Genomic DNA, 18,646 nt, shown 5'->3' on the forward strand with positions numbered 1-18,646 from the left:
TTGAGAAGTGTTCTTGCATGCTGGGTTCCAGGTTCATGCATGAAAGTCTGATTTATTACTAAGTAGGTTATGAATTGTTGAAAGAAACGTCCATCTGGGTTTGGCAATAAGTTGCGGAGATCATCCGTTTGCCATTCTGAAATATTTTGTTTTGCAGGGACATGTCAGGCTGGTTTCTATTGTGATTTGTCCTCTTCCCGTCCCGATCAAAACCTCTGCCCCCCTGGATCCTATTGTCCCCAAGGCACCGGGTCCCCATTTCCATGCATGCCAGGGACCATCAACCCTCATAGCGGAAAATGGGATATTACAGACTGCAAACTGTGTCCAGCTGGGAATTTCTGCAGTGGTACGTACAAACCTTTCCTTTACTGTTTTAAATTGGGAGGGGGGGAGGCAGAGGTGGGTTCCTACCAGTTAGCAGCTATTCGGTAGAACCGGTTCATCAAATCTACCGAACCGGTTAGAAGAGGTTCCACCAGTGGACCCGGAAAGCAGGCCACACCTACAGAAGAGGTTCCAAAATTGTTTGAAACCCACCACTGGTCCTTGGATATGATTATTCTACACTATCATGCTCCTATTTATAAAACTCAGTGCCTCTGTGAAAGGTAAGGATGACTACTGCGTTTGTGGTGCAATCAGAACATTGCGGGTGTTGAAGTTGTTTTAACGCAAACCAAAGATGCCTTTTAAAAAACAAGTTTGCATCCTATTCTTATGCATGCCAGTGCTGTGTGGGAGGTAATTTAAGGTGGTTCTGACAAGTGTCATCGGCATCTTCATATCCGGTCACATAGGCGGCAAGCCACTCCCATCCGGTCACATGGGCGGCAAGCCACTCCCACAAAGGAAGCCACACCCACAGAGTAGGTTCGAACAATTTTTGAAACCCACCACTGGGGGGAGAGATAATTTTGGTGCACCAGAAGATATTTTCTTATCGACATAATCCAAATTATTTTATTTGTCAAGAAGTACAAGGAAACAAGTATGAAAAAAACATGAAAAATGGCACAAAGAAATGGTTATAAACAAGCAAAACATAGCTGTTGCAGAAAATGACAAACTTTAGACTTCTCAGGATACAGGAAAAGTTTATGTGGCAGCCAGGTTCAGAAAGCTAGCCCATGGCTAGCATTGCAAGTTCTGAACAACCTTCATTATTGAAGCACGCGTTCTTATACATTCTCAAAAGCATTGCAACACGGAAATACAACACATTTCTTAGTGGTTATCTTGAGGAGAAAGCCTTATAAGAGATGGGGGCCTTACTTCTCCTTTTGTTACAGGTATGGACAACATGTCATTAACGAACTTTAATTGAACCTTGTGGTTTGGAATTTTGACATAGGGACGTTGGCTGGAACATCTTGTGGTTAGGCACTTGCTTCCTGTTTTTTTGCAAGCTGCAACTCTGCCTATGTGGCTTTTTAATATAGAAGTAAAGGGGCCCCGAGAGGCTGTCCAGCCTGACCCAGTAGGTTTCACACCTAATGTCCAAATCTCATTTTACGTCCTACTTTATAACTATAAACACATAAAAAGTACATATAAATGGGGACAGTAGGACAGGTGTTGTAGCTCGGTAGGAGCCTTTGGAGCTGCTATCAGACTCTGACACAGAAACCTCCTGTGAGTGGTTTCAGGATGCTCACAGGAGAGGATAACAAGCAGCTGTGGCTCGTTAAGGATCTCCTCCTGTGGATAAAAGACTGATGGTGCCACGCCCTAGTGGCAGAAGTCAACGTTCCATTCTGTTCTGTTCCTGTTCTAGTCGAGTTCTCTGTTTGTTTGCAATCATCGAGAAAAAGCACTTGGATAAGTGATTTGATTTATATAATCTTGTTTTGTATTAGTTTGAGTGAAGACTTTTGCCAGAGCCTTTTATCTGTGTTTATTTTGGGCTCGCAGATAGCAAGAGCCGGGACTGATAAAAACATTCCTTTGCAAGCTGGGTGTGGCTATAGTTTCTGAATGGGCAAGGTGGGGGTCAGAACAGACAGGGATGGTAGGCACGCTGGTGCGCTTATGCATGCCCCCTTAGGGGGCATCTTAGACATCTTAAGAAACATGTAAGATCCACGGTAGACAGCTTAAGGTCAAAGGTATGGGGGTTGGAGGTACTAACAACAAATAAATTACGAGTAGATCCTTCTTGTTCTTGCTGATTTTAGGGGCCGGAAAGACTGCTTCAGAAGGGAGATGTTCCCCTGGGTACTACTGCCCACCTGGTCAAGACTCTTCCATGCCACCTTCCCACCGGTGCCCACGTGGATTTTATTGTCTTGAGGGCTCTGCAGATCCGGTCGCTTGTGAAAAGGGAACCCACCAATCAGAAGAAGGGAAAGAATCTTGTGATCCCTGTCCTGCCCGATTCTTTTGTGAGCCCACCAACACCAGTAAGCCCGAGGGAAATGCAATCGCTGTAGGCAAAGGCTGACTTTGCACAGAGCTAAGATGCTCTGCGGCTTAATGTGGGTTGGTTTGATGTTGGTTTGGCGTGACGTGTACACCCAAACTTTGCACTTTGTGAATGGTGTTTATGGCTTAGCATGGCTTATATGCCCAGTCATTGTGTCTGTGTTAACAATCCAGGATTTAGATGAACCATGGTTTACGGTGATGGGCAAACTCAACCAATGGTAGCTTGTGAGCCATGAGCACACTGCATTAGCTAAAGACTGCAATAATACTGAAGATTCATACCATGAGAACTGTTCTGACCGAGGTTTCCCCAGCAGCAGGAAGCCGAGTCCTCGTCCCAATAAACCCCTTGTATTTAATTTACAGTGAATTCCTCTCCAGCAAAGTCTTTCCTCTCCCACAGTCTTTCAAGATAATTCACAATTACCGATCTTTATCAGGCTTGGAGAGTGGCCAGGCCGATATCTTTCAGATGCTGCAATACTTGGCAAGAATGCAGGAATGAACTAATTGCCTCCTGCAAACTCCACTCCCCTTTTGCTCCTCTTTTATTCCCTATGGAAGGGCCCACCATCCACCTGTGGCCTTACTCCCAAGTCGACCCTTGTTCCTTAGCTGTACCCTTCATCTGGCAACTCTGCGCATGTGCACACTGGGAACAGCCTCCAGCTGTTCGTCTGCCTCATTGATGTCTGACTCCGAAGGCAGCTGATAACTGGCATATGGCTCTGGCCCCCTCTCTGCCTCTGACACAGAGCCCTCATCAGAGCCTTCCTCAGACTCCAGGACTGACTCAAGTTCCTCCCCAACCTCCTCACTGTCCGAATCTGTTGGCCGCTCTGTTGGCTGCTGGCGGGCCACAAGAAGAACAGAACTTTCTGGAACAAGAAAGGAGTTCTTTCATTAGCCTGGAATTTGGATCCATGGGATTTTCTTTCTGAAAGAAAGGTATCTTGGCCTTAAAAGTAAACATTGCTACTAAAAACTGCTCTTCCTTTCCTAGGTGATGGTATCCCAGTTCCTAAGCTGTGTCTTATGGGGTATTTTTGCCCACCTGGTACTGCTTCCAGCAGGGAGCATCCATGCCCCAGAGGTACCTATGGACCCAAGGTTGGCGCGGCTGATGAAACCGAGTGTGAATCCTGCCCAGCAGGTAAGGGAGGGCCTGGATCCAAACTTAGAAAAATGAACTGCCCCAGAAGTGCCCAGAACATTCTCATTTTCACTGCCTAGAAATGCAGATGAGAATGTTTTGTTTGCTATTCACATTCTGTGTCTTCTGCTGTTGTCTTTTGTCTCCTCTATAAGGCATGTATTGTTCATCTCCTGGACTATTTCAGCCAACTGGACTTTGCCATGAAGGCTACTACTGCAGCAAAGGGGCAGTCAGCTCAACTCCCATTAGGCACAGAGTAAGTGGAAATGAATAAACTGAAAGTTGATCCCATCTCTAAAACCCAATCTAGTAATCCCTTTTACAATAAACTGAGCTTCTTGAAGAAATAATCCAATGCTAATTGTTTGTAAACATCGAAAATTCTTGCAGGTGGAAAAGGCTATTTTAGAACAGAATAGACTAGGAGAGTTGGAAGGGACCTTGGAGATCTTCTAGTCCAACCCCCTGCTTAGGCAGGGAACCCTACACCATATCAGACAAGAGGTTGTCCAATCCCTTCTTAAAAATAGCAATAGCAATAGCAGTTAGACTTATATACTGCTTCATAGCGCTACACAGCTGTCTCTAAGTGGTTTATAATGTTTAACCCATCCAGTTTCGGTCTGGTGCAGAGGTGCAAAGACAAAAGATGACCTTGGCTTTCTAGAAAGAATGTTGTTATGGCTACAAATCATCTAACTCCGTACAATCCCCCCCTCCCATTTTCCCACAATAGAAAATGCATAGTAGAATAATAGAAAGTGTGGCAGGCCTGAGATCCAAAAGAAAAGATGGCTGAAGGCCTGACAGGTCTTCCTTGATTAGGGCTGTTGTTTACAGTTGATTGTCTGTCTGATTTTGGTAGTTCCTTGATTTTCTTTTTAACCAGAGTCTCTTGATTTTTCCACTTTCTGTTATTTTCATCTTTGTACAGGTGGATTCTGACAGCATGTTGATGGGGAATGACATCTGTCCCAGAGGACATTTCTGCCCTCCTGGGACTGGTTTTCCCATCCCTTGCCCACCTGGCTCCTTTTCCACTATGATTGGCCTGAAAGCTGAGGGTGAATGCCTACCTTGCCCAGCAGGACACATCTGCAGCCAGTCGGGCACATCTGACCTGTTCCAGATGTTACCATGTAATGAAGGGTAAGATGCAAACTTCCAGGTTCTTCCCAGCAGAGAAATGGGGCATCACAAAAACACTTTCTCAAAATGACTAGGGCAGTGATGGCTAATCTTTTTGTTGTTGCGTGCCAAAAACTTGTGCATGTGACAATGCGTGCAGCTGCACCCATAATGCAATGTGTGTGACACCCCCCTCCCACGGACCTCACCCCCTGCACATGTAATCCCCCTATGCTCTCCCTACATGTGCACACAATCCCCCGCAGCCTGTTTTGGGCCAAGTAGGCCTCCCTGCAGCCTCCTGGGAGAAAAAGCAGACCGTGGGGGGCTCTACATCCCCCACATGACACCTGTACATGCGCCCTGCCCTCCACGCATGCCTGGCAGATAACAAAAATCAGCAGGTCGGTGGGAGGCACATGCGTATGCACAGTGGCGCTGAGCTGGGGTGACGGCTCGTGCCATAGGTTTGCCATCACGGGACTAGGGCATCTTGAGTGTGGCAAGCAGATCTGGCAATGCAGCAAGGCTGGCTGGGGAATTCTGGGAGTTGAAAGTTGCCAGAACTGCAAAACACCAAGATAGTATTAAATATCTTCTCTATCTCTCAGGGTGACTGAAACAAAGATATCCAGCCTCTTCTGGAAATCTGTTTTGAATGACCAAAATGTAAGGGTATTCGATTTAAAATATTCGAGGATGAAGATCTTCCCCTTTAAAGTAGATGCCAAGTTTTAGAAAGTACGAGTCCTCCTTTCTTACATTCTGTCAGAGTTTGTTGCAGAAAGATCAAATCCAGAAAGCTCACGCAGATAACTGATTCAGCTGGATTCATTAACTTCTTTATATGCATAATAACAGCTGAATAAATGTACAATACCAATAGTAGATTATTTCAACGTAGTAGAAGTTACAAGCAGAACACAAGCAGGAGGGAACAGTTGGTTTCATTTCAGAGTTCAGAGCAGGCAGAGTAGTTTCAGTTTCGATTCTCAGCACAGACTCAGATCTGTTTAAGCTCCCATTGGCTGACTTAGTTGCTATGCCTCTTCATTGGCTGACCTTGTTACCATGTCTCTCCCAGTCATGAATATTCTAACACATTCACAGGTATGTTTGCCTTGAAGGCAACACTGTGCCTTGCCCTAATGATGGGATACATGGGTATCGATGCCCTAAAGGCTTCTACTGTCCCCAGGGCACCAGCTCGGAAGTGCCCTGTGAGCCTGGGATGTTTAGCCCCACTGATGGAGCCAGTATCTGCCTCCCTTGCCCTGCAGGAACTGCCTGTCGACGTGCTGCCACTGTGGAACCAGCCATCTGCCCTCGAGGTAATGCAGGGTGGCAAGGGGACTTCATTTGATACCTGGCATGAGAAACAAAAACCGCATTGGGTGAAGATTAAGGAGGCCACCATCTTTTGTTCCCATCAAATGTTCTTCCATGCTATTTATAGCTTCTAACTCATCGAAAAATATAGTTCTACACTAGAGCGGCTTCTTCTTGAATCTACTTTAACAGATTTAACAGATTAGTTGGAAGGGACCTTATAGGTCATCTAATCCAACCCTTTCCCCCACTCAAGCAGGAGATCCTACAGTATTTCTGACAAATGGCAGTCCAGTCTCTTCTTGAAAGTCTCAAGTGATGAAGCTACCACAACCTCTGAAGGCAACTGGGTGGATCCATGGGTGGATTGCTCTCACTGTCAGAAAATGTCTCCTTATTTCCAGGTTGAATCTCTCCTTGGTCAGTTTCCATCCATTATTCCTTGTCTGGCCTTCAGGTGCTTTGGAAAATTGTTTGAATCCCTCCTCTCTGTGGCAGCCCCTCAAATGTTCAAAGACTGCTATCATGTCTCCCCTGGTCCTCCTTATTTCTATCTTGAATCTCTCCTTGGTCAGTTTCCATCCATTATTCCTTCTCTGGCCTTCAGGTGCTTGGGAAAATAGCTTGACCCCCTCCTCTCTGTGGCAGCCCCTCAAATATTGGAAGATGCTCTCCTGTCTCCCGTGGTCCTTCTCTTCACTAGACTAGCCATGCCCAGTCCCTGCAACTGTTCATTGTCTGTTTTAGCCTCCAGTCCCCTAATCATCTTGGTTGCTCTTCTCTGCATTCTTTCTAGAGCCTCAACATCTTTTTTGTAGTGTGGTGACCAAACCTGGATGCAGTATTCTAGGTGTGGCCTTATTAAGGCTTTATGGAGTGGTTTTAGTACTTCCCTTGATCTTGATTTCATCCCTCTGTTAATGCAATTTAGCATTGCATTGGCTTTTTTGGCTACCACTGCACACTGCTGGCTCATATTTAGCTGGTTGTCCACTAAGACTCCAAGATCCCTCTCCCAGTCACTGCTATTAGTTCTGGGTACATAACTGGAAAAAGCGTTCAGTGAAACTGGAATCAAGTCAGAGAAAGGCAATGCAGATGATCAGGAGATTAGGCACAAAGATCTACCAGGAAGGGCTGAGGGATATGTGTAACTCTTGAAAAAAAGATAACTTATGGGAGATCCTGCAGAAATATGTCAAGATCTATTCTGCATCATCTTCTGGACAGCCAGGACACAGGTAATGTTCTTATGTCATACAAAGGCAGATTCCATTTCAATGTAGGGTCTCTTTGTACCCTATGACTATCATTAAGTGTTGTACCTTATGATTCTTGACAAATGTATCTTTTTATGTACACTGAGAACATACACACCAGAGACAAATTCCTTCTGTGTCCAATCACACTTGGCCAATAAAGAATTCTATTCTAAAGAATTCTGTTCTATTCTTTCTCGTAATATGATCAAACGCAAGGTGGATTGCCCGTAGATCTTTTCCTTGGGATTGATCACTCAGCAGGAAGTGGAATCTGGGGACCTTTATTCTAGTTTCATCAGGTCCACAGCAGAGGTGGGTTCCTACCAGTTCGCACCAGTTCGGTAAAACCGGTTCGTCAAATCTACCGAACTGGTTAGAAGAGGTTCCACCAGAAAGCAAACCACACCTACAGAAGAGGTTCCACATTTTTTTGAAACCCATCACTGACACACACACACACACACACACAAACACACACAGAGACAGACAGACAGACAGACTGACTCACACAGAGAGAGAAAGTGAAAGAGAAAGAAAGGAAGAAAGAAAAAAGAAAAAAGAAAGAAAAAGTGAGAGAGAGATGAAAGAAAAAAAGGAAAAAGGGACAGAGAGACAAAAGGAAGGAGAGAGAGAGAGAGAGAGAGAGAGAGAGAGAGAGAAAACACATGGCCGGCAAGCCACTCCCACCAGGTCACATGGCCAGCAAGCCACTCCCACAAAGGAGGCCACACCCACAGAGTAGGTTCGAATTTTTTTTGAAACTCACCACTGGTCCACAGTCTCAACTTCTTTGGAAAAAATGGAAAGTACTTTAAATATGAAAATTCACAGTTAATGCCATCCATCTTACTTGGACTGGACTCTGAAGCTAAACAAGATCCAATGGAGCTGGTGGTTAGAAAACTGCTAAGATATGTAATGTAAGAACTAGGAAGTCAAAAAAAAACCTGCCAGAAAATAATGATTGATGGCTACTGGAGTGTTGCCAGGGAAACTGTGTAGATGAAGTCCTCAGAAACCAAGCTCAGCTCGAAGAACTTATTGACATTTCAAGCACGACTACAGCCTATTGATTCAGTCTTACTTTTGACAGGGTATTACTGCCCAGCCCAGACAGCCATGCCCATGCCATGTCCAGCTGGTTTGCTAAATGCCCTGGAGGGAGCCTCATCCTTCAATACTTGCAAGCCATGCCCAGTTGGAAGCTACTGCAGGGGTGAGGCCAACTGGAAGCCTGATGGTAAGAAACCTTGGCTACCTCCTTCTATTCTATCCTCTTCTTTCTTTAGAGAAAATCGAAGATTGCCATTCTGTTTTTGAAGTTGTGGATCCTTTTGTTTTGCAAAATGCTTAGGCATCTGTTCTCTTCATCCTCTCTTTGGCAGGTTTCTGCACTGCCGGGTTTTACTGTGCTGGGGGAGCATTTGATGCTGTCCCTCAAAGCTCAGATGAGTTTCAACTTAATGGACCTTGCCCCCAGGGGTACTTTTGCCCAGAAGGCACTCCCTCTCCTATCGCTTGTCCAGTGGGCACTCTGAATAATGGGACAGGTGAGTATAGCTTGGAAGACCAGCCCACAGGGTTGATTTCAAGGTCAGCTACCCAGGGGTTCCTCCAGCTATAAGGAGCTGAGTTTGTTACCCACAAAAAAAATAGCAACAGCAGTTAGACTTATATACCGCTTCATAGGGCTTTCAGCCCTCTCTAAGCGGTTTACAGAGTCAGCATATTGCCCCCAACAACAATCCGGGTCCTCATTTCACCCACCTCGGAAGGATGGAAGGCTGAGTCAACCCTGAGCCGGTGAGATTTGAACAGCCGAACTGCAGAACTGCAGTCAGCTGAAGTAGCCTGCAGTGCTACATTTAACCACTGCGCCACCTCGGATGCCAAAGATCATACTTGTCCTTCAAAAGAAAATTGCAAATCCTAACCCTCTTGCCTGACTTAAGAATGAAGACTTCTGCAGAAGTCTGTAGTAGGGCTTGAGGAAAAAATGTAATTAAAGAATGGGATGGGGATCTCCACAGACACCGATGGCAGATAATGGAGGGAAGGCAGGAGAAGCTGTGGGCAACTAGATGAATGATGAGGTCCTTAGGGGAGATAAGGTAAAGGTAAAGGTTCCCCTTGCACATATGCGCTACTTGTTTCCGACACCAGGGGACGGTGCTCATCTTCGTTTCAAAGCCAAAGATCCAGAGCTGTCCAAAGACATTCTCCATGGTCATGTGGCCAGCGTGACTAAACGCCAAAGACGCATGGAATGCTGTTACCTTCTCACCAAAGGTGGCCCCTACTTTTCTACTTACATTTTTAACATGCTTTTGAACTGCTAGGTTGGCAGAGGCTGGGGCAAGTAATGGGAGCTCACTCCGTTACGCGGCGCTAGGGATTCGAACCGACGAACTGCCAACCTTTCTGATTGACAAGCTCAGCATCTTAGCCACTGAGCCACCACGTCCCCAAGGAAGATACAAGAGGGTTAATATTTCATAATCCTTCCTCTCACTGGATACTCCTGCTCCATCTCTTCTGCCCTTGTGCCAAAAGGTTGGGCAGAAAATCTTGTACTTCTTTGATTTCGGTGTATTAAAAATGTTGTTTAAAGAATGGCTAGATCTTCTCCCTGCTATTTCCCTGATGTAAATCCCGCTTGCTTAACTTTGTTCTTACGGTAAAGACAAAACAAATAGATGTCATTGGTGCCGAAAATAATTGCTTTGGAGGAGTCATTTTAATGGAGAAAGATCAAGTACAAACAGCTTTCAGTCAACATCCTTCCCATCCCTCTAATCCTAAAGCAGGGGGTCAGCAACCCGCGGCTCTGGAGCCGCATGTGGCTCTTTCATCCCTCTGCTGTGGCTCCCTGTCACCAGTCGGCACCATAATTTTGAGAGGAGCTTTCGGTTGGGGGAGAGAGAAGCAGGATGTGCCAGGAGGAGACTCTATGGCAAGGGGCGGGTTTCCTGGTCAGCTCCACAATTGATAGGGCTTTCAGTTAGGACAGGTAGAGGAAAAAGGATGCCACACTAGGAGGAGACTCTATGGTGGGGGAGCGAGACTTTCGGTTGGCTCCAGAATTGAATGAGGGGCTGTCGGTTAAGACCTTTGTGGATCTTTGAGTGTTTAAGGTTGTTGACCGTTGTCCTAAGGCATCCTATCTTTTATTCCCAATTGTAATTAACATTAAAATGCATATATTTAAAAGAAATAGACGTTTCTTCTTATGAAAGCCACCATCGGCTCACATCTCTTCCTTCGGTTCACTAAGGTTGGTGAAGGTTGTACAAATTCACTCTTGGCTGGTCCTTTCATGTGGTTCCCCATGAAGAGCTGTCCATCTTTTGATCCTACAGGAGGATCCTCTCCAGATTACTGTGTGCCTTGCTACCCGGGATTCTTCTGTGCAGCCATGGGGTTGAGTTCGCCTACTGGCCCTTGTATGGCTGGTTTCTACTGCCCAGCAAACTTCAGTTCCTACAGCCCGACTGCCTTCCTCTGCCCAGAGGTCTGTTCTATCAGCTAAAATATTGTGTACTTCAGGGTGCAAACACCTGCTGACCTCAACACAGCGAGAATTGTGGGGCAGTGAATCAGCTCAGTGTGTGTATCACAGTAGATTGAAATGAAATGTCATGAAATGCCATACGTTCATCATAATGACCTTCGAAAGGCAGAATAGCATATTCTTAAAGAATTTTGGGGTGTGGTGGGGGAATTTAGCCCTATGTCACAGAAAGCAAGTGGGGAAGGAAGGAAGAAAGGAAGGAAGGAAGGAAGGAAGGAAGGAAGGAAGGAAGAAAGGAGAGGAGGAGAACAGGAGGAGGAGGGAAAGAAGGAAGGAAGGAGAGAAGAGGAGGAGGAGGAAAGGAGGGAAGTAGAGGAGGAGGAGAGGAGAAGAGGGAAGGAAGAAAGGAAGGAGAGAGAGAGAGGAGGAAAGGAAGGAAATTCTTCTGTTGTTTTCTTCCTTTCTTTTTATAGCTATGCTATTTCTTCTCTATAAAATCGGACAATTCCTTCTTTCAAGAAATAAAAAGGGCTCATGTTGGAGAAAGCAAAACTTAACTACTTGCCTCACCTGTGCTGTTTCTGCCTGTCTCTGCTTCACAGGGCCATTTCTGCCTGTCTGGGGCAGCCCACCCTACTCCATGTCCCACTGGAGAATACCAGCCCAACCGAGGTTCGGCCCATTGTCTCCCCTGCCAATCTGGTTTCTACTGCCACGAGGCTTCTCCTGGGGAACCCAAGCCCTGCCCACAACATTCTTATTGTCCTGAAGGTATGGAATTGTGAATATGGCAGGAGCATAGGTGGGGTATGGTTTAAAAAAAGCCCATCATGATGAGCATCTCAATGAAGAGGTTGGGGCTCCATCTGAAAAACAGAGGGAGCTGCCATGGTGGCCAACATGTGACCACTTTTGGGGCCATGCCCTGCAGACATCTCTGGAAAATGCATTAGCAAAAGCACCAGGGCTGCACTCTTTAATGGCTTGAGTCATCAACTGATTCATCAGTTGATGGTAAAAACCTACTGGTTAACTGGAGCGAAGAGACATTAGAAAAGGTGTCCTTGACTCAAGAAACTCCTCCCTCTCTCTTCAAGTTGGGCATCAAAGAAACGGAGAAGAAAAGTTCTCCTACCCAATGTTGCAACTAAAACTTCATGATTGCTTCCCTTTGATGTTGCTGTGGCCCGCCAGCGGCCAGCAGAGCTGGGAGCAGACTCAGACAATGAGGAGGTTGGGGAGGAACCTGGGCCAGTCCTGGGGAAGGCTCTGATGAGGGCTCTGCATCGGAGGCAGAGAGGGGGCCAGGGCCATCCGACAGTTATCAGCTGCCTTCAAAGTCGGAGATCAGTGGGGCAGAAGAACAGCTGGAGCCTGTTCCTGATGTGTGCATGCGCAGAGCTGCCAGGAGAAGGGAACAGCTAAGGAACAAGGACCAACTCGGGAGTAAAGGCACAGGTGGACGGTGAATGGCCCCTCCCATAGGGAATAAAGAGGAGGAAAAGGGGAATGGAGTTTGCAGGAGACAATTAGTTCACTTAATTGGTTAGTGACTCTCAGAAACTCCTTGTCAAGTACTTTCTTGTACAGCGTTGCGTTTGGAAGATATCGGCCTGGCAGCTCTCCAAGCCTGATAAGGTCTGCGGTTGTACATTCATCCTTAAAAGACGGCTTGCCGGGACTTTGCTGGGTGTGAATGAGAGGAATTTGCAGAAACTTAATAAAAAGGGGTTTTGTCGGGACAAGGAGTCTGCTTCATGGTTTGGGGAAGCCTAGATCAGAACAGCTGTAGGATCTCCCCTTACTCCTAAGAGACAGCCCAGTCATACCCTGTGTTGGATTAGCAAGTCATTGCAAGCCATTTCTAAGGGAAGATTAAACCAGCCAACTTTCCTTCTAAGGCAGAATCCAAACGAGTGATTTATATCTTATCTTCTCAGCTACTTTGGTCCCCCATCCATGTCCTGATGGCACCTTCACTTTTCCAGATGTTTTGGGGCTACGAAAAGAGAGAGATTGCCTTCCTTGCTCCCCTGGTCACTACTGCAGGTTGTACAATATTTCCACTACTTCCATAATGTTTAGGATCTGTGTGGTTCATTGGATTGGAAAGATGTATCGACGGTCTTCCTTTTCAGAGAACTCCGCAAGGCAGCTAATAAAATAAAACAGGAGAGAGAATAAAAATAATCAGTAATAAACCCTGACATGTATTAGACTGTAAAGGTGAGACGTGATTTGGGATTAACTATGGGAAAAAAATGTGGCTGGGCAGGACCAAGATATAATTCTTCCCAGTCCAAATCTAGCTGTAGAAATGCAGGTAATTATATTTCTGTCACTCAAATGCAAACCCTTCTATGAGGGCTTGCTGATGATATGCTGACTTTGAAGGCAGAATGCAATCCTCTTGAGACAAGGCCATCATCGTGGCTGCTCCAGCTATGGAAAAATCCCATCCCATCCGAGTAGCCAAGCTTCCAGAGTTTTCGCAAACCAATCCAGTCTCAACCATTCCTTTGAACTTCCAAGTCTCCTTTAAAGATATTTTATCCCTCGTTTCATTCCAATTTTGTTTCTCTAATTCTGTGGCTCGGTTTGGTTGGAAGGGGTGCACTGTTTTATTTAATGTTGTACGCTAATAATTCTAAACTTCAGCTACTTTAAGATGGGTGGCTCAGTGGCTAAGACGCTGAGCTTGTAGATCAGAAAGGTCAACAGTTTGGTGGTTCGAATCCCTAGTGCCGCCTAGCAGAGTGAACTCCCATTACTTGTCCCAGCCTCTGCCAACCTAGCAGTTCAAAAGCAGGTAAAAATGCAAGTAGAAAAATAGGATCCACCTTTGGTGGGAAGGTAACAGCGTTCTGTGCGCCTTCGGCGTTTAGTCATACCAGCCACATGGCCACGGAGACGTCTTAGGACAGCGCTGGCTCTTCGACTTTGAAACGGAGATGAGCACCGCCCCCTAGAGTCAGGAATGACTAGCACATATGTGCGAGGAGAACCTTTACCTAAGATGGGAAGATTCCAACTTCCAGAATCCCCCAGCCAGCATGTTGGCTGGGAATTTTGGTGGTTGAAGTCCACCCCTCTTAAATTCTTGAAGTCAAGACCTATTGCTGCAAACACTCTGTATCAATTTATTTGGGAGAAGCATCATAGAGAAATGATTGTGTACTGAATTATTTTCCTTGCCTTGTCAATGAAGTCCTAGCATTTTCTTTGCTCCAGGAGAGGACAGATGGAAGGACTTTGTGCTGCTGGCTTCTTCTGCCAAGAGGGAAGTTCTGATGCTACACCACAGGGTTACAACTTCACTTGGACTCCCCTGGCTGATTGTCTCTGGGGAGAACAGTGTGCGGGTCCTTGTCCAGCAGGTACCTGAATGTCCTAGAAAATAGTCTGAAGAACACCTGAAGAAATAGAGTCTAAGGATAGCCAGCATTTGGGGCACCTAAATATTTGATAATGGTTATTAAAGAACTATGCAATTTTGGTGTTCTGTAGATGTTGTTTTGTCGTACATTGCAACTGGGAAAACCATAGCCTTGACTATGAGCACTTTTGTTGGCCGGATGATGTCTCTGCTTTTTAGGATGCTGTCTAGATTTTCCATAGTTTTCCTCCCCTGTAGTTCCCATCTGCGGTAATCTTGGAACCCAGGAAAATAAAATCTGTCCCTACCTCCATTTCTTCCCCATTATTTGCCAGGAATTGAGAGGACCAGATGCACAAATAAATGCATATAGTCAAGGCTCTGGTTTTCCCAGTTGCATTGTATGGCTGTGAAAGTTGGACCATAAGGAAGGCTGAGCGCCAAAGAATGGAGGCCTTTGAACTATGGTGCTGGATAAGACTCCTGCGAGTCCCTTGGACTGCAAGGCCATCCAACCGGTCAGTCCTAGAGGAGATCAACCCTGACTGCTCTTTGGAAGGCCAGACCCTGAAGAGGAAACTCAAATCCTTTGGCCACCTAATGAGAAGGAAAGACTCACTGGAGAAGAGCCTCATGCTGGGAAAGATGGAGGGCAAAAGAAGAAGGGGATGACAGAGAATGAGGTGGCTGGATGGAGTCACCGAAGCAGTTGGCGTGAGCTTGAATGGACTCCACAGGATGGGAGAGGACAGGAAGGCCTGGAGGAACATTGTCCATGAGGTCGTGATGGTTTGTCCTAGACTTCACAACTAACAACAGATGTTGTTTAGAGATCTAAGACCCATGACACATATGTTGGTTTCTTCCAAGTATAGAAGATGGGGGGAATATGTGACAATCCATTTTAGAAATGTAGACAATTCTCAAAAGCATTAACTAGCAGAAGACAATATATGGAATAAAGAAGGTTGGGAATTGTGACTCAGCAGCAACTTGAGCAGGAGTTTCCATAGGAGGATTTCATACAATTAAAGCTGTATCTCTGAAGAAGTAGCAATAGCAATAGCAATAGCAGTTAGACTTATATACCGCTTCATAGGGCTTTCAGCCCTCTCTAAGCAGTTTACAGAGTCAGCATATCGCCCCCACAGTCTGGGTCCTCATTTCACCCACCTCGGAAGGATGGAAAGATGAGTCAACCTTGAGCCGGTGAGATTAGAACCGCTGAACTGCAGATAACAGTCAGCTGAAGTGGCCTGCAGTACTGTACCCCAACCACTGCGCCACCTCAGCTCTTAGGAAATGATCTGAGAGAAGGTAATGCTTGATAGTCACCATGAGCAGAATTGAACGTGGTTGTATTCCTTTCCCATAGGATTCTACTGCCCAGAAGGCTCAGCAGCCCCCATTCCATGTCCAGATGATACCATAGGTTCTCACCCAGGTGCCAAGCAAAAAGGAGATTGTCTGCCTTGCCCACCAGGTCGCTGGTGCCAAAAAAGTTAGTAGAAATGTCCAGAACCCATCTTCTCTAGAACTTTACTAAAGTGGGACCTAACAGGCAAATTCTTCAACCGTTATTAATACCCAGCTTCATAGAAGACCTCATTTTCTCATTCTTCAGGATTTCCCATGGTTTTCCCACGTCCCTTTGGGTCCAACTGCCAAGGAATGAATCTCACCAATCCCCTGGAGCCGCGGACTCTCCAACAATGTCCCAAGCAGACTTTCCGAAAAGAACTTGAGACTGAGGGACAGCCAAATTACCAACTCTGCATGTCGGAATGCCAGTGTCCTCCAGCAGGTGAGCTGCTGATTTTATCGCTGGCGGTAAGCTCAATTTGTCAAAATCGTGTTCAGATGAAGAAAGCCACAACAGCTTGTGAGGTCAGAAAAAAGTGTCTTTCTTGAGATATTTTTCTTAGCCAGCATCCATTATCTGATTATTTTGACATCATAGGTGCAATAGTGTTCTCAATTTGCAAGAGTGGTGATTCTTTTAATAGCTGCTGTTCTCTGTTGTCTTGCAACAGGAATGGTAAGACTACCAAATTCCAACTCTTACCACTTCACCATTTCTTTCCCACCCATGGGGACTTGGCCTGAGAACACTCACTGATAAACCGGTGCTGCCTGGGTATTTATTTATCCCAACCCTCCTTCCATTAACGTTGCTGCAATTTCTAATGTTGGATTTTCCCCCTTAGTAGAGGGACCCTCTTGTGGAGTACTGTGAAGCCATTACCATGGCAACTCCACAGTACTGTACAGTAGAAGACATTTTAAGGCGGTATGGTAGAAGCCGTTTTAAGGCAAAAAAGGCTCTTAACAGAACACACACCCCAAGGGGTGTTAGGGGTGTCTTACCCCCATAGTATTTTTCTCCAGAGAGTAAGTCATCTGTGTACCAAGTTTGGTTGAAATTGCTTGAGACACACAGATGCATACACACACACAGCCATTTTTATAGAATGGAATAGAAAATTAACAAAAACATTTTACATACAAATACAAACATAAGTTTAAGCAGAACATCAGCAAATGTATATATACATACAACTCATGTAGACAGTACAATAGAGGAGATAAAATATTAAATTAAGGTACATCCATGATAAAATCACCATAATCTAGAGCCATAGAATGGCAATAGAATGGGTTCACCGACAAATGTGCGCTCAACAAAAGCGCACCAACAAAACTGCGGGTATAAAAGCATGAGTTCGAAATTGCGCCAAAGAATGAGGACAGAAGCGCGCCGACAACAGCATGCTGACAGAAGGGTGCTCTTAATCTAACCCTAAAGGTAACCCTAAACCTAATCCTAAACCTAACCCTGAACCTAACCCTGAACCTAACCCTGAACCTAACCCTGAACCTAACCCTAAACCTAAACCTAACCCTAACCCTTACCTTAAGGGTTATGGCGCTTCTGTCAGCGCTCTTTTGTCGACGCGCCTTTGTGGGCGTGCTATTGATGTTGCGGTTTTATCGAAGTGGTTTTGTCGGCGCGCTGTTGGGCACGCTTTTGTCGGATCACGATAGAATGGACGCTATAATTCTATAACTGTAGCTATGCAAAAGTTATAACTGCAGTCAGTAACATGTAGAATGCTAAAACCAACATTCTCCATCCTGATATTCGGGCCTCCACGACAATTACTGTAACAGAGAAACTTTTTTATGTCCCTGTTGTTGAAAAACTGGGTTTGGAATCACCGCAGACCTCAAGACTTTTTTATTTTTCTCTTGGCAAAATGTTGGTGCAAAGTCTGAAGAGAAGATGGTTTTTCTCTCTCTTGAGTCCCTCCAATTCCCTGTCTCTCATCTCTTGACTTGTCTTCTATCTAACAGGAGCCACCGCCCTCCGAGAGTACCCTTGTGCCCCAGGACACTGGTGCCCAAGCAGAAAAGAAGCTTTTCTTTGCCCACCTGGCTCCTACAGGACTCCGCCTGGAGCTACATCTTTGGAAGACTGCTTGCCCTGTCCACCTGGATTTTTCTGCCCAGATCCTGAAAAATCAGGAGTGCCAAATGTTCTTGGACTACCTTGTGAAGCGGGCTATGAATGCCCACTAGGTTAGTTGCTTACATTTAATATAGTAAGGGGTCCTCACAATGTTCCTTCAGGAACATTCTGGAGATACTCAAGTTGCCATATCCTCAAGTAGAGGTCCTTCAAAGGAGACTCTGTGGGAGGAGACACAGCAGATGAAGGTGACTGCTTCTATCTCAAAAAGGGAGATTTCGGATGATGTGGAAGAGTGGTACATCTACTATTGCCTAACCCCGTGATGGCAAACCTATGGCTCACATGGCACAGGTGGCACATGGAGCCCTATTTTCAGGCCTTCTGGACCCACCAGAAGTTGGGAAACAGGTTTTTGTTGACCTCCAGGGAGCCTCCGGGGGGAGGCCATTTTCGCCATCCCCGGGCTCCTAGAATGGCTCTGGAGCCTGGGGAGGGCGAAAAATGGCTCCACCATGCCGTCATGTACCAAAAGCAGGAGGAGCGTGGGGGGGTCATGCGTGCAGGCGCGGGGGGAGGTTGCATAGAATTATGGGTGTGGGCACACACACACATGCCCCCCATGTTCCCTCTGCTTTTGGCACATGATGGCATAAAGATTACCCATCACTGACCTATCCTATTGTCAAATCCCAGCAAATTCTATTTTTATTTTACCCATGGGCACCAAGAGATGAATGGCTAGAATTTTTGCAGGAGACCATTTGGAGGTATCTATCTTAGCTCTGTGACCACTTTGGTGGCAACTTATTGCTTTATGCAATTGTGTTTCAATTACAAAAAGTCCCAGTAGGTAATCATAAATAAAAGGAAAGGCAGATGGAATCTGGAGGGGGCTAGTTTGAGAAGGAAGCACTGAAATTATAGCAGAATCCCTTGAGCATTTTGATGACTGTCCGTGGGATAAATACTCCCATTAAAATCAACT

The sequence above is a fragment of the Thamnophis sirtalis genome, unplaced genomic scaffold (genome assembly GCF_051295495.1).
Source record: "Thamnophis sirtalis isolate CommonGarterSnake01/CBP01778 unplaced genomic scaffold, rThaSir2_p1.2 scaffold_2, whole genome shotgun sequence".
In the NCBI taxonomy this organism is placed as follows: Eukaryota; Metazoa; Chordata; class Lepidosauria; order Squamata; family Natricidae; genus Thamnophis; species Thamnophis sirtalis.